The sequence below is a fragment of the Dasypus novemcinctus genome, chromosome 21 (genome assembly GCF_030445035.2).
Source record: "Dasypus novemcinctus isolate mDasNov1 chromosome 21, mDasNov1.1.hap2, whole genome shotgun sequence".
Lineage (NCBI taxonomy): Eukaryota > Metazoa > Chordata > Mammalia > Cingulata > Dasypodidae > Dasypus > Dasypus novemcinctus.
This window is the reverse complement of record NC_080693.1, coordinates 2,784,476-2,800,796: the sequence shown is the minus strand read 5'-3', so window position 1 is coordinate 2,800,796 and position 16,321 is coordinate 2,784,476.

The following is a 16,321-nucleotide window of genomic DNA, read 5'->3' as shown; positions in this document are numbered from 1 at the left end:
AATGCTTTTTCTGCATCTATAGATATGATCATGGGATTTTTTTCCTTCAATCTGTTTATGTCGTGTATTACATAATTGATTTTCTTCTTTTGAACCATCTTTGCCGACCGACCAGGAATGAATCCCACTTGGTAATGGTGTATAATTAATTTATTGTGTTATTTAAATCGAATAGCAAATAGTTTGTTGAGGATTTTTGCATCCACGTTCTTTAGAGAGATTTGTCTGTAATTTTACTTTCTTGTGGTGTCTTTGTTTGGTTTTGGTATTAGGGTAATGTTGGCATCATAGAATGAGTTATCAATGTTCCTTTTGTTTTAATTTTTTTGGAAGAGTTTAAGCAAGATTGGTGTTAGTTCTTTCCAGAATGTTTGGTAGAATTCACCTGTGTAGCCATCTGGCCCTGGGCTCTTCTTAGTTGGGAGGTTTTTAATGACTGATTCTATCTCTTTACTTGTGACTGGTGTGTTGATATCATCAGTTCCTTCTTTCTTCAGTGTAGGCTGCTTATATGTTTCTAGGAATTTGTCCATTTCCTCTAAATTGTCATTTTTGTTGGAATATAGTTTTTCAAAGTATCCTCTTATGATAGTCTTTATTTCTTTGGCAGCAGTGGTGGTATCCCCTTTTTCTTTTCTTATTTGTGTATTTGAATCTTCTCTCTCTTTTTCTTTGTTAGTCTGGCTAAGGGTTTGTCAATTTTATTGATCTTCTCAAGAACCAACTCTTGATTTTATTTTTTTTTGGAGTGCTTTCTTATTTTCTATTTCATTTAGTTCTGCTCTGATCTTTCTTTGTTATTTCTTTCTTCCTTCTTCTTTTGGGTTTAGTTTGTTATTTCTTGCTAATTCCTCCAAGTGTTCATTTAGTTCTTCAATTTTAGTTCTTTCTTCTTTTTTGATATATGGATTTATGGCTACAAATTTCCCTCTCAGTACAGCTTTTGCTGCATCCCATAAGCTTTGACATGTTGTATCATTTTCATTATTTTCAAGGTAGTTATTGATTTCTGTTGAGATTTCCTCCTTGACTCACTGATTTTCTTCTTTCTTCTTTCTTTATTTCTCTCCCCTTCCCTACCTCTCCCCCAAGTTGTCTCCTCTCTCTGTCTACTAACTGTGTGTTCTTGTGTCCACTTGTATTCTTGTCAGTGGCACCAGGAATCTGTGTCTCTTTTTGTTGTGTCATCTTGCTGTATCTTGCTCCATGTGTGTGGCACCACTCCTGAGCAGGCTGCACTTTTTTCATGCTGGGTGGCTCTCCTTATGGGGTGCACTCATTGTGTGTGTGGCTCCCCTATGTGACAGACACCCCTGCATGGCACAGCACTCCTTGCACACATCAGCACTGCACAGACCCACTGTTTTTCTAAGAGTGTGTTCTTCAAATTCCATATCTTGGTGCCAAATCAGGGTCTCTGGCCCTTGTAGATTTCCAGCTTCATTCCACTATGGTCAGAGAAATTATTTTGTATTATTTCAATCTTTCTGAATTCATTGAGACTTTCTTTGTGACCTAGCATGTGGTCTATCTTGGAGAATGATCCATGTGCACTTGAGGAGAATATATATCCTGCTGTATTTGGGTGTATTGTTCTGTATATGTCCATTAAGTTCAGGTCCTCTAATATATTGCTCAAAGTCTTTGTTTCTTTATTGATTCTCTTTTGAGATGTTCTGTCCAATGGTGATAGTGGTGTGTTAAAGTCCCCCACTATAACTGTAGAGGCATCTATTCCTTCACTTAGTTTTTCCAGTGTTTGCCTCATGTATTTGTTAGGAGCATAACTGTTTATGATTGTTCGTTCTTGAAAGATTATCCCTTTCACTAATATGTAGTGTCTATCTTTGTCTCTCACAAGTGTTTTGCATTTAAAGTCTATTTTATCTGATATTAATATTGTTACTCCTGCCCTTTTTTGGTTATTGTTTGCCTGTAAGATTGTTTTTCAGCCATTCACTTTCAACCTCCTTGAATCCCTGGTTCTAAGATGGGTTTCTTGTAGACAGCACATAGATGGGTCATATTTCCTAATCCAATCTTCCAATCTGTGTCTCTTAACAGGTTAGTTTAATCCATTGACATTCAGTGTTATTACTTTCAAGGAATTAATTATATTAGCCATATTTTCTCTGGATTTGTGTTGTCATATTTTGTTTGACTTTTTTCTCTTTTTGTCTTTTTAGTTGTTCTCACACTCTTCTCCAACTCTGTCTCTCCTGTTTTTTCATTTTCTCCTGCAGAACTTACTTTAGTATTTCTTAAAGGGCAGATTTCTTGTTGACATACTCTCTTCATTTCTGTTTATCTGTGAATATTTTGATCTCTCCATCATTTTGGAATGCTAGCTTTGCTTGATAGAGTGTTGTTATTTGGAAATATTTTTCTTTTAGTATCTTGACTATGTCATACCACTGCCTTCTTGCCTCCATGATTTCAGATGATAAATCAGCAGTTAATCTTATGGAGCCTCTTTTGTATGTGATGGTTCTCTTTTCCCTTGCTGCTTTTAGTATTTTCTCTTTGTCTTGAGCATTGGATAATTTGAAAGGTTTATGTCTTAGGGTAGGCCTGTTGGGATATATGCTGTTTGGGGTGCATTGTGCTCCCTGGACATATACATCCATCTCCCTCAATAGGTTAGGGAAGTTTTCAGCTATTATTTCCTCCAACACCCCTTCTGTCCCCTTTCCCCACTCTTCTCCTTCTGGGATGCCTACAATGCACATATTTGTGCATTTTGCATTGTCATTCAGGTTCCTAAGTCCCTTCTGGATTTAAAAAAAATCTTTTTATTGATCAATTCTATCTGTTTGATTTCAACTGCTCTGTCTTCCACATCACTAATTCTTTCCTCTGCCTCTTCAAATCTGCTATTATTTGCTGAGAATGTATTTTTGATTTCTTGAATTTTGCTGTTTATCACCATCACATCCATTATCTTTTTGCATATGATTACAATTTCTTTATGCACTCAAAGTGTTTTCTTTATATCCTTAATCTCTTCCTTCACTTCATTAAAATGGTCCCTGATATATGTTTTGAGACCTTTGATTAATTGTTCATTGTTCTGCTCCTCTTCCATGTTTTTAGTTTGTTCATTGGATTAGGCCATGTTTTCCTGATTATTGGTTTGGTTTGTAGTATTTTCTTGCTATCTTGTCATCATTTTATCTTGATGGGTTTATTCAGTTAATTAGCTTCTTCATCTCGTGTCAGGGTTTAAGTGGTATTTTTTGCATGTTTGTTAAGTCTTCTCTTTGTCTCTTTGTTCTTATTCTATTTCCTTGTTGTTGGCTAAGTTCCCTTGAAGGAAAATATTAGGGCCAGAAAAAGCACAAGGGTTAAGAAAAGAAAAAGTGTAAAAGTAGTATTGACAGTAAATGTTAGTGGAACCATGTGAGATCTAGGAGATTTGATATTAAACTCATGTGAGCTGTTAGAGTTATAACAGTAAAAAAAGTTGAGTACCTATAATGAGATTGTAAACTGAATGTGGGAGGAATATAGTATGAATAAAAAGGCCATTGTGGTCAGGAGAGAGGGAAAGAGAAAGGAAAGGACAATAATATAAAAAGTGAATAAAAGACAGAAAATAGAACAGAGATATTAGAAATAGGCAGAAAAATTGGGGGCTAAACAAAGAGAGTGGAATGTAAGAGAAACAATAAATGGTGGAGGATAGAAAGATGTAAAGGAAAGGGGATAGCATTGGTAGCCAAATCATTACACACAAAAAAGAGGAAATCGAGGATGAGGAAACACAGCAAATAAGAAATGCTGCCTGAAGCACCTAACATAAAAAAAGAAAAAAGAAGAGAAAAAAAGAAAAAGAAAAAAAAAGGGTTGTGGGGGGATAAAGAGGAAGGAAAAACAAGAGAACAAACCAACAAAAAACACCAGACAAGGCTTCAAGCAGGGAATCTTCTTTGCTTAATAAACTGCTTAGGAGTCTGACCTTCCCCCTTCCTCACTTCCTCACTTCCTCACTTCCTCACTTCCTCACTTCCTTACTTCCTCACTTCCCTCTCTCCCAGGACAGCAGGAAGGCCATGTGAGAGGTTCTGTTGGAGATTCAAATGGGATCCTGGTGAACCAACTCACCACAGAAAATAATGACCCTTAATTTTTTGAGAGAGTGCACCCACACCTTGCCAGAACCATAAATATGCTGTTGGAAACCTGAAAAGCATGTCCCACTGTCCCTCTCCCTTAGATGTGCCATGGGAGGGCTAGTTAATTTTTTGACTCCACCTTCTTCCAGACCAAGTTTCCCATCCCAGGGCATCCAGGTAAATTGGACTTTCTCAGCAGATTTGCCCCTCCCTTCTTCCTAAGTTCCCCTCAAGCCAGCTGGCATGCTCTTCCAAGCTAAAAAAAAAAAAAAAAACCTCAAAAAACAAAAAGGGGAGAACCAGAGAATTGAACCCATGCTCCCCAGTCCCTCCACACCTCTCCCAAACCCTCCCACTCCGGGAGTTAGTCCAAGACTGGAGGGCTAGGGTAGGGGAATCCCAAATTTTCAGGGGCACTGGATTTGGGAAACAGAAGCCCGGGATATTGCAGACTCGAGGTATGCCAGTCTGTGGAATGTGGGTTACAGGAGTTCAGGGAACTCAGGCTTGGGAATCATGTGTTTGGGGAACACAGGGCTTGGGAATGCCACTGCACAACTGGCAGTCTTCAGTGAATGCTGCAGCCTTCAGCCTTAGGGGGAAGGGATTTGCCTTCCTGCAATTTCTGATGTCAGTGTTAGAAACCTGCAGTTTTACCTTGTGGAAGCACTACTTTAGTCACAGTCTCTCCAGATCGATGTTCAGACACCTCCTGCTTTGTAGGTTCCTGAAACAGCCTGCCCCAGCAATGTTCTCACCCCATCCAGCTGGTCCTCTGCAGGAGAGATTACAAGGGTGCACTCATTTGGAAGCCATCTTGCCCCACCTCTCTCAATTTGTTTATCCATTCATTTGTTGTAGACACATGAGTTATTACCACTTTTGGCTTATGTGTATGATGCTGCTATGAACAGTGGAATACAAGTTCCCATTTGAGTCCCTGATTTTCATTGTTTGGGGTATATAGCAATGAGTGGCTGATGTTCTATGATAAAATTATTATTAAGAATTGTGAATTCTTAAGTTTTTAAATCTGTAGTTTCTGTTCTTATAGCCTATAATTGTGAATGGTTGACTTGTTCTTTGTCCTTTGGAATGTTATAATGCAGTTATGCAGGCAACCCCATCATCCATTACCCAAAAACAAATGTTTAAAAGAAGGAAAGTCCTCAAGCATGATATGTACACATCCTGTTTGAATCCCCTGTAAAACTAAAAGTTTAAGACCTCTATGAACATAGAGTACCATACCTAGAATAGAACAAAGATCCCTTGAGACACCGCATCTCATCTGTTGAGGGCTGGCAAGCCCCACTCTTGGTTACTTTCAATGTGGTCATTCCTCATGTTTTGCAAGACTCTTTGTGAGTTCTGAGGGTCAGAATCCCTTAAAAGGGATGATCTCTAAGCTGCCATTTGGAACCTTGGAAAGGAGATTGGCCTGGGACAGTTTTTTCAATTGGGTTTCTAATCAGCTACAAAGGGGCTCCCTAGCCACGTGAGACTTCAGATGTTGAGTTTTCCCCTGATTTGGTGAGTGATTGTATTATACTTTCATTCTTTCCTATGTCTTTAATTGATTCTTTTATCTTGTGATTGCTCAATTGTTATAATCATTTGATATAATCCCCAAGTCACCTGATAGAATAAAAGTACATTTGCATAGCATTTAGAGTTTTGCCTTTCCTTAGAAAAACATTTAATAAAAATGCCTCTGCATAGCATTTAGGGTGTCTGCCTCTTCCTTAGTAGAACAGTAAGAGAGCTGTGCCATATGGGTTTTCTATCTTCAACTTTTTTTAGAACCACACTCCAAACATGTACAAGGGTGGGAATTTTTTACCTCTCTCTACCACTTATTGTTTCCACTATTTTAATAAGTGTCATCCTTTTGGTGTGAAGTGGTGTCTCAGGTGGTTTTGGCATAATTTATCTAATGTCTTATAATGGTAAACACCTTTTTTGTGTGTGTGTTTATCATTTGTAGATATAACTTGAAGAAACATTTTTTGAATCCTTTTGCCCAATTTTTTAATAAACAGAGTTGTTTATCTTTGTGTTATTGAGTGGAAGGATTTACCAAATATATATTTGAATTTATTTTCTTCCATTATTTAAATTATCTTTTCTTTTTCTTCATGAGATCCTTTAGTATACTAATGTTTTAAGTGAAATGAATTTGAATTTTTCTGTTATTTCTTTTATTGCCCATGTTTTTTTTGTCATATCAAAGAATTCATATCAACTGGTCCAACTTCATGATGTTTATTGAAAAGTTTTCTTCTAGGCGATTCATGGTTATAGTTATATTTAGTACCTTGATCCTTTGATTAAATATTAGTATATAATGTGATGAAGGGGCTAACTTAATTTTTAAGTAAGGGAAATATTATTTTCCAGCAATATTTATTTAAGAGTAATATTTTCCCCATTCTGTGCTCTTAGCAGCCTTCCCATATGTCAAGAGGTCAATAGATAAATGAGTTCTTTCTGGACACTCAGTTCTATTAAAATGGTCTTTCTATATACTTATCTTTATGTCAGTTCAAAACTAATTTTTATACACTACATTTGGATGAAACCAAGTATATAACCTAGATCTAATCACCCATGCATTACCCACCAAAATTTGATGATAATAATAAAATCAACAAGCATAAAAAGAGATTAATACTCTAAAACAATTCAAGTATAAGAACTTTTCTTTACAGCTGTAAGAGTTTCACAGATCAATTTAATATATGTGAACAATGATAAAAAGGTCATATAAAAATCATAGATGTGATGCTGACTTAAATGTACCAAAATAATAAATATATAGCAAAATTAAATAATAGGAGCAAACAATTATGTACTACCTACTACATGCCAGAATTTTTCCTAATGTTTTGTATATTTTTACATACTTAGTCCTCAAAAATTAAACTATAAAATATTTTTCAGAAAAAATTTTCAGTTAGCAAACTATATGCTGTAATTTTCTTCCATTTTTTTCTTGGAAGATTAGAATGATATATAATATTTCCCTAAGTTTCCCATTAATTTGTTGAACTGCACTTATATTCTAATTAATTATGCTCCTTAAACCAGATTGTAAAAATATTTGTTAAAATGCATAATCATAGGTGATACACCTAAATAAATTGTGAATCCTTCTGAAAGAGGCTAGTAAAATAGGAAAACAGTAGCTGGATCTGGAACCCAGCAGAGAGTCAACATGGACATCAATAACCCCAGGATGGCTGCTTGAAGACCCTCCCCAAGATTTTCCACTCAGAAGATTTCCTCCATAAGCCAGGAGAAGCCCTGGATATCATCCAAGGACTTTATCATTGGGCCCTCCTGAGAGATTGATAGGAGAAATAAGCAATCAAAAAGGTAAAAAGCTGGAACTCTTCCCTTGCCATTAGCAAAAGGGGGGATAATCAACAGTTCAAAAAGGCAGGCACAGGGTCTAAGCTCTCTCTTTCATGTGCTGTCTTGCCTGTGGAGACATCCTGCCCTCTGCACACCACTCTCACCATTTTTCCTCTGCCATGTGGTCACACAAGTAAACCTGGGAATTTATAACCCATAGTGGAGAATTGTAGTCTGTAAATCAGCCCACCTTATCACTTTCAACCCCTTCCTCTCTACCTAAGACCCAAGATCTGTTCTTTTCTCCCATTTGTCATCCCTCCCTGCCTGAATAAATTACTGGCCTAACTCATCTGACTTGCTCTTGGAATTCATTTCTGTAGCAAATTCAAGAACCTAGATAAAATCTGGCAACATATTTGGTAACCCAGTCCAGGAGTTCATTTGTGAGTAAAACTATGGCCTACAGCTTGTTTAATGACTTGCTTTGGTTCTCCATTTCAAATGGGTTCACCTACAAGCCCCCACAGATAATCCTATAATGGAAGGGGCAGGGCTTGTGAATTCTCTGCATCCATGCCACACACCCAGGCTTGTAAGATCTGACCTCAGCCAGGATGGCTGGGTGATTGGGCAATGGCTTAAATCACAGCCCTGCCAAGACAGAGGTTCCCCATCAGAGCACCAGGCCCTGCAAAGCTTCTTTTTCCAGCCCTTTTAGAAGCCAGAGTCTTTGTTCCTGGGCCTGCTCACTGTTGCCTTCTCCAGCCCTCTACCCTCAGAGGTAACATGGCAATGGCAGAGAACCCTGGGGGCTTGCCCATGGCCTGCAGTGGGTCCATGCAATGCAAACAGCTTTCCTATCCAATCACACCCAGCTACTTGGGGGATGAGCTTGGAAGGAAGAGAGCAGTACTAAAATGGATGCCATGGGAGTTCCCTTCCCCAAGGGTGTCATAGACCAGGTTACCCCTGATCATAGTTAACCTTTATCCATGTTTTGTTTTCCTAGTTCTTGATACTGAATTTTTCTTTACAGGTTTGTGTTAGAATGCTTTGGAATGTCTTAAAAACTGTGAAAATGGAAATACCTATTTTAGCAAGGAACCTATTGCCTCAGGGCCCCAAAGCCTGTTAGCTAGAGCAATTAATCTCTAATCATTTAATGGCCTTTTGATGGCTGGTTTAACTGGGAAACTTTCAGACAGTAAAGTCATAAAACTAGGATGGCTTTAAGAACGTCAGTAAGGTATTGGTTCTTTTGAGGAATAAAGAGACCCATGGGTTCTATGGTCATGGCAGATGGAGTTCACTGCCATGGCAGATGGCCCTTCTTTGGAGATGGTGTTTTTGCGTGATGGAATTGGACTCAGAGGGGATCTCTTTTCACAAGACTTGCATGCTACTTTATTGGAATTGTAGTTGGTGCTGGGGTTTTAGATATATTTAGGGGATTTGAATCTCTGGACTGATAATATGACACCCAGGCCCAGAGCCTCAACAGACTTCAGCTCCTACACTTTGATTTATTGGACTTACCCCACTCAGCTAACATCGAGTTGAAGAAGGTCAACCACCACACCATGGAGCCTAGAGTGTCTACAACCGAAAGCAGGAGGAATGCACCCAGTATCCATGTGGAACCTAAGCCCCCACTTGACATAGATGTGCAATGGACACAACCAATCCAATGTCCACAGAGAAAATGTGGAATGGGTGTGGAAAGGGTAGCCATGATGGCTGCTGGGTGTGGGGAATGGGAGGAAGAGATGAGATGTGGAGGCGTTTTCGGGACGTGGAGTTGTCCTGGGTGGTGCTTCACGGACAATTACGGGACATTGTAGATCCCCCCAGGGCCCACTGGATGGAACGTGGGAGAGTGTGGGCTATGATGTGGACCATTGACTATGGGGTGCAGTGATGCTCAGAGATGTACTTACCAGGTGCAATGGATGTGTCATGATGATGGGAGAGAGTGTTGCTGTGGGGGGAGTGGGGGGTGGGGGCGGTGGGGTTGAATGGGACCTCATATTTTTTAAATGTAATTTTTAAAAATAAATAAATAATAAAAAAAATTATAACAAATGTACCACATGATGCAAAGGGTGAATAATGGGGGAGGGCAATAAGGGAACTCTGTATTTTATGCATGCTTTTTCTGAAAATCTGTAACTTCTCCAATAAAAATAAAGTTAAAAAAAAAAAAGAACCTCAGTAAGAATACGAAGAAGCTTTTTTGCCCCTTCTCAAAACATGGAGCAATATTTGAGGGAGAAGCACTTTTCAACTTGACAACATCAGGCTGAAATCTATTCAGTCTTTCTCCCAAGCCCAGAATAACCCCAGGATTGCCTGGCAGCAAGGGCTATGTTATTCCCTGGGGTGATGGGAATCACAGAGCAGCCAAACTTTTCCTCAAATTTAATTCAGAAACTTCTGTTTGGGTAAACGTGTAGTTGGTTTCAGACCTGTAATAATCAGAGGTGCCAAGAACCAGAGCAGTAAACTGAATGGTCCCCATTCCTTGAGCCCATCCATTCAGAGAGCAGCCAAATATCCCCCAAAACTGACATCTCAGGTGCTTTGATTTGGGGCAACTGCTCATTTTCCCACCAGTTCAGCTTGGTGCATTGATCTGATCACAGGAAGAAGCATCAGATATCCCCCAGCACCTAGGCTGTCCACAGGGATGCCTGTAGGCCAGGCAGGCTATGAAAATTGAAAATCTCAGGATGCTGGAACAGAGTACCAGCTCCAAATTATGTGGAGTGGTGAACATTTTAGTCAGACTAGGACTTGGGATGCCAGATTGGTCGACCAAATAGGTTCTTCTTCATTCTTCCTAGAATAATGGTTGCAGCCTCTAGCATGCCAGCAAACTCCCCATAGGAGTCTCTTCTCAGGAATCAGAAATTCTGCCTACTGCTGGTCCACGTGGTCACAGTATACCTGAGAGCAGCCTCTGTATAGGTTCCACCTCATACAGTTAAACGAGTGTAAGAAAAGAGAACAGATAAATCAGAGGCCCAGAAACCTCCTGTCATTTCTGCTTAAAGATGAGAAAATAAACTTCAAACTTCTCACTTTAAACTTAGTTGTACCTATAAAAGGTGTGAATAGTGATCAAGGGGAAAAAAAGCCTGATGTGCCATCAATTAAGATCAAAGAGTTATTAGAAATGCTAAAGGTATAAAATTCTCTCCTGTTTTAACTTGTGCATAACTTTGTGTTAGACTTTGAAATTTGTGTTGAATTTTGTCAGTTTGCTTGTGCCTGGGAAATCAGATTTGGCATTCACCTGTAATGAACTGGATAACAGTGAAAGATAACCTAAAAATGAGTCTTTAAATGTCAATACTGTCTTATTAGCAGATTTAATGCATAAATCACAAGTGGACTTTGTTTAATTGCTTGAAAAGCAGAGAAATTTCACAGTTGTTACTAATAAAATTCTTGTGGCTTAGTTAATAAAGGTACCCAGTTCACCTAGAGGGAAAAACTTCCTAGAAACTAGCTAAAAGTTAAGATCTTTTATAGATGCCTTTATATAATGAAACAGAAGGATAATAACTGAAATTGTATCTGGCTAGCTATAACCTAAACCCACTATTACAAGTACAAAATTTAAAACTGAACTTACCTTCATTTAAAAGTCCTGGTAAACTTCATTTTCTAAGTAGTTAATGAACATGCTTAGGCCAGGTCTCTCACCTAGCCCTTAGTCCAGAACCTGTCATACTTATACCCTGGGGAGGACTGGAAGACCCACATGCCATTGTACCAGGGCTAAGCATTTTCCCACCAGAAGGGAAACAGCAAATGGGGTGGCTAACACCCACTTCAGCTTAGGCCCTTTGAAATGGTCCATGGACAATCTTTCCTCCCCCAAGACCTGCAAACCAGGTTCTGATCAAAACTTGTCTAGAAAATAATCCTTGTTCTCAATTAGAGCCAAAATGTAAGAAACTTTACTTTGTAGTTCTTATCACTCCTATGGCTCTTAAAGTTAAAGGAATTTCCAGCTTGGTACACTAACCTTGAGTGAAAGCCAGCTGCCTAAGAAAGTGCCAGCTCACCAGAAGCACCTGACAGGATGTACTATTGCCTGTCTTGGACAACCTGAAATACCTCTTTAAGGAAAAAAGCTAAGTAGTGTCTATGTCAAAGTCAGCTGTTCCCTCAAACTCTAGCTCAAATGCCTATAGCTAGGGGGAGTGCAAAGAAGACATCCCTTTTAAAAATATTGTCTGGTTTCATCTCCTTTAACTTAACTAAAAAGGCAATGCCTCTTCTCATTTCTCTCTCCTACTATAAAACTGGGATTGGCAATTTATACTTAACCTAGTTGTCTATTGCAATTTCTCTCTAGAGTTACCAACAGCATAAAATAACTGAAGGAAAAATTGTGTTTCCCACCAACTTTGGGAAAATGCAGACTTTGCAGGCACCTAGCCTTTTCTACTTCTGTGGTCCAGTATCCTCTTAGTGGGAACATACATTTTCAGAATTCTAATCAAGTCTATTTCTTCCTGAATCAACATCTTGTTAGCCATACGGGAACTTCATCCTGTTTCAAGATGCCAGATCCATCTTCCTCCAACTGAGATAGAAAAGCCAGAGTTTTACATTTTGTCCTAACCTACGGGAAGTAGCTATAGAAGAATGATCATCTCCCTTAAGCACCTCTTTAAGATTAAAGGTGTAAAACTTATTAAGCAGGGAATGAAGCAGGCTAGTAAAATAGGGAATCAATAGATGGATCTGGAACCTGTCAGAGAGTCTACATAGACATCAATAACCCCAAGATGGCTGCTGGAAAACCATTCTGAAATTTCTGCCAATCAGATGAAGAATTCCTCCAGAAGCCAGAAGAAACCCTTAATATTCCCCAAGGAATTTATCATTGGCCCCTCCTAGGAGTTTGACAGGAGAAATAAGCAATCAAAATGGTAAACAGCTGGAAATCCTTCCCTGTCATGAGCAAAAGGGTGGGATAATCAACAGTTCAAAAAGGCAGGCACAGGGCCTAAGCTCTTTCTCATACATTGTCTTGCCTGTGGACCCATCCTGCCATCTGCACACTGCTCTCATAATTTTTCCTGTGCCATGTGGACATGGAGTAAACCTGGGGATTTATAACATATAATGGAGAACTGTAGTCTGTAAATCTGCCCACTTTAGCACTTTACAACCCCTGTTTTCTATCATTTCTAATCCCTCCCTGCCTGAATAAATTACTGTCCTAACTCACCCAACTTCTCCTGAAATTCATTTCTGAAGCAAAGTCAAGAACCTAGATAAAATCCAGCAACTCTTCCCTTTAGGTATAGGCATGAAAACTAGATAACTCAGGATCCCCTCAGGATATCTTGAAAGAACATTGTTCTTAACCTGATAAGAGAAAATAGTGTGATAAATATCCCATACACATATTCTGGAACCTATTGGGGTCTTGAGTTCTTAGGGCAAACAACTGGTCCAAAACCTATAGAATAAAAAGACAAAAATATAAGCTTAAAGGGGCAGGATGTGACCAATCCCCCAAAGATTTCAGCTTGGGTGATTAGCAAATTGGTGGAAAATAAGTGGTACTGGAGAGACACAGTGAGACAATGAGGAATTCAATTATGGGGGAAAGTGCACACTCTTCCAACTTTTCTCCATAAATACTATCAGATATTCACAGAAAAGAAATGGGAAATGCTACTAAACTGCTGTCAGGGTGCAGAACTGAGAAAAGGGAACCAAAGTCAGATTGAGCCTGTCCCACTCAGAAACACACAACAGTTTCTTTGTCTCACACCAGCACATTCTAATTACATGAATTCGAGTACATATATGCAGGAACTGAAGGATTACCACGGGAGATAAGTAGCAGGTGCACACCCAAATGTGGATCCCTAAACACAGTCCCCCACTGCACCAGGTTGGACTCACCTAGTATGGGCAGCCTTGCATTTAGCTCAACCTCAGTGTTTTGTGCTTCCTTCTTTTTGTTGTGAGCTATTATTGGAGAATACTTATAGTTATGTGTTAACAATCTCCTCTTGAGAATTTTGTTAATTTCCAGCATGGAAGGTCTTAAGACTCTGGGTGCTGTGAACAAATTAAAATGTTTCTTTGTGAACACTTGTACACAATTCTGTTGGTGATATTTTTGTGCAGGGTAACAGAAACTGAATATATACATCTTTAGAGATTCTGCCCAACATTTTTCCAACATGGTTCTACCAAATTATAGAAAAATATATGAAAACAATTGTGTCAACACATTTATTTCCTATTTTAAACTTTGTTGTTAATGTATAGTTGTTCTTTATATGAATGAATATCACATAGAAAGTTGCATACTAGACATTAATATTTGTCAAGTAACAGTAAGGGTATTTGTACATTTTGTATATGTCATTATCAGTTATCTAGGTCAGATTATTTTACTATCACAATTTCTATGAATGAAAAGCAGTACTGAGCCATGCAGTCTTCAAATAATCTAATTCTGTTGAAAATATATTTTTTCCCATTATGATTTTAGGATATTTTGATTTAACATATATGATTTTAGCATATTTTTAAAATATCACATCATCAGTGATAGTCAAAGTTTTCATTATAGTTAATTTCTCATTCTCTTCCAACCAATAACCCTTCCATCTATATCTCTGTCTCTTTCCCACTCTGTCTCCATAATATTGTTCATCAGAGTACTTATTTCTACATGTAACTATCTTTTAAATGCATTCTGTGTATTATCTTCTCAGAAACACCAAAGCTAAATAATATTAGTGACAATTTAATTTTTTTAATCATTGAATTAATTCAGAGGTTAATTCATACTAGGTGAACTATAAATTGGTAAGCAAATAATTTCCCTGTAAATGGGAACCTTTTGGGGAATGAATTATTGCTCTCATAAATGGAACTTTTTTCCCTTATTTTCTCTTTGGATAGCTCGTTATTAGTATACAGACATGTTTATGATTTTTAAATGTTGAACTTATATCCCAACACTTTACTGGACTCATTCTTCAGCTCTGGAAGTTTTATTGAAGTTTTTTTGGTACTTTCACATCATCTGCAAATAGTGAAAGTTTTACTTCTTTCTTTCCTTTGTGGACTGCTTTTATATATTTTTCTAACTTAAGTGCTTGAGCAAGTCCTACCAGCATAATATTAAATGAGAGTGATGATAGTGGGCTTCCTTGACTTGTTCCAACTCTTAGAAGGAAAATATTAGCTTTTCACCATCAAGTGTGAGGTTAGCTGTAGGTTTCTCATATATGTCCTTTATCAATTTGGGTAACTTTCTGTCAAATCCTATCTTTTGAAACATTTGTATTGAAGCCTTTTAAAATTTTTAAAATTTATTATTTTATTGTCAGAGAGATGATTGATTGGCCAAAACAGGCAACCTAAGGAGATTATCCTAACCTATTTTCATGGTCTAAGAGGCAGTGCCAGATTTTTGTTTCCATTCCTATTTGTTTTGAATGCTTCTTCTTTACTTCCTTATTTTCATTCTTTCTTCTCCTGATTTTCCTCTTTTCTTTCTTCTTTTCCCATTTTCATCTGATTTAATTTTTTGGTTTTCTTTTTCCCTCCCTTATGTTTTATTTATTATTTTACATACATTTCTCAATTTTTCTCTTTCCTTCCACCTTTTATTTTTTATTTATTCTCTTATTTTTCCTTCCTTTCTGGTTTTTCATTTTTCTTCTCTTCTCACTTATCTGGCCTTTTACTTTGTCTAATTATATTTTCCAATTTATTTTTTCATTCATTTACATTTTTGTACCTGTTTACTATTTTTCTACCATTTGATTTTTTTCCATTTCTTTTTCTGTCTTTATTTATTTTTTAATATTACATTAAAAAATTATGAGGTCCCCATATACTCCCCACCTCTTCACCCAACTTCTCCCCCAATAACAGCAACCTCCTCCATCATCATGAGACATTCATTGCACTTGGTGAATACATCTCTGAGCACCACTGCACCTCACGGTCAATGGCCCACACCATAGCCCACACTCTCCTGCAGTCCACCCAGTGGGTCATGGGAGGACATACAATGTCTGGTAACTGTCCCCGCAGCACAACCCAGGACAACTCCAAGTCTAGGAAACACCCTCACATCACATTCTTCCTCCCACTCCCTACCTGCAGCAGCTACCATGGCCACTTTCTCCACACCAATGCCACATTTTCTTCAGTTACTAATCACAATAGTTCATGAATAGAATATCAATAAGTCCACTCTAATCTATACTCTATTCCTCCATCATGTGGACCTTAGAATGGTTGTGTCCACTCCACGTCTGTATCAAGAGGGGGCTTAGATTCCACATGGATGCTGGATGCAATTCTCCTGCTTTCAGTTGTAGGCACTCTTGGATCCCTGGTGTGGTGGTTGACCTTCTTCAACTCCATGTTAGCTGAGTGGGGTAAGTCCAATAAGCCAGAGTGTAGGAGTTGCAAGTCTGTTGAGGCTCAGGGCCTGGCTATCACATGGTCAGCTAGAGATTCAGGTCCCCTGGGTATACACTAAACCCCAGCACCAACTACAGATCTGGTAAAAGTAATAGGAGAGGCTTGTAGACAAAGATCACATCTGAGTCCAGCTCCATCACACAGAAACACAAACTCCAAAGTAGGGCCAACTGACAGGACACTGAATTCCGTCTGCCATGACTGTAGAACCTGTGGGTCTCTGTAGCCTTCAGAAGAACCAATACCTGGTGTTGTATCTACTTTATCTGTCTCTGGCCCCTGCGGAGGTGTGCATAAGGGCAACCCCTCTGATAACATCCCGGCTATTTTTGGAGACTCATAGCCATATAAACTCATTT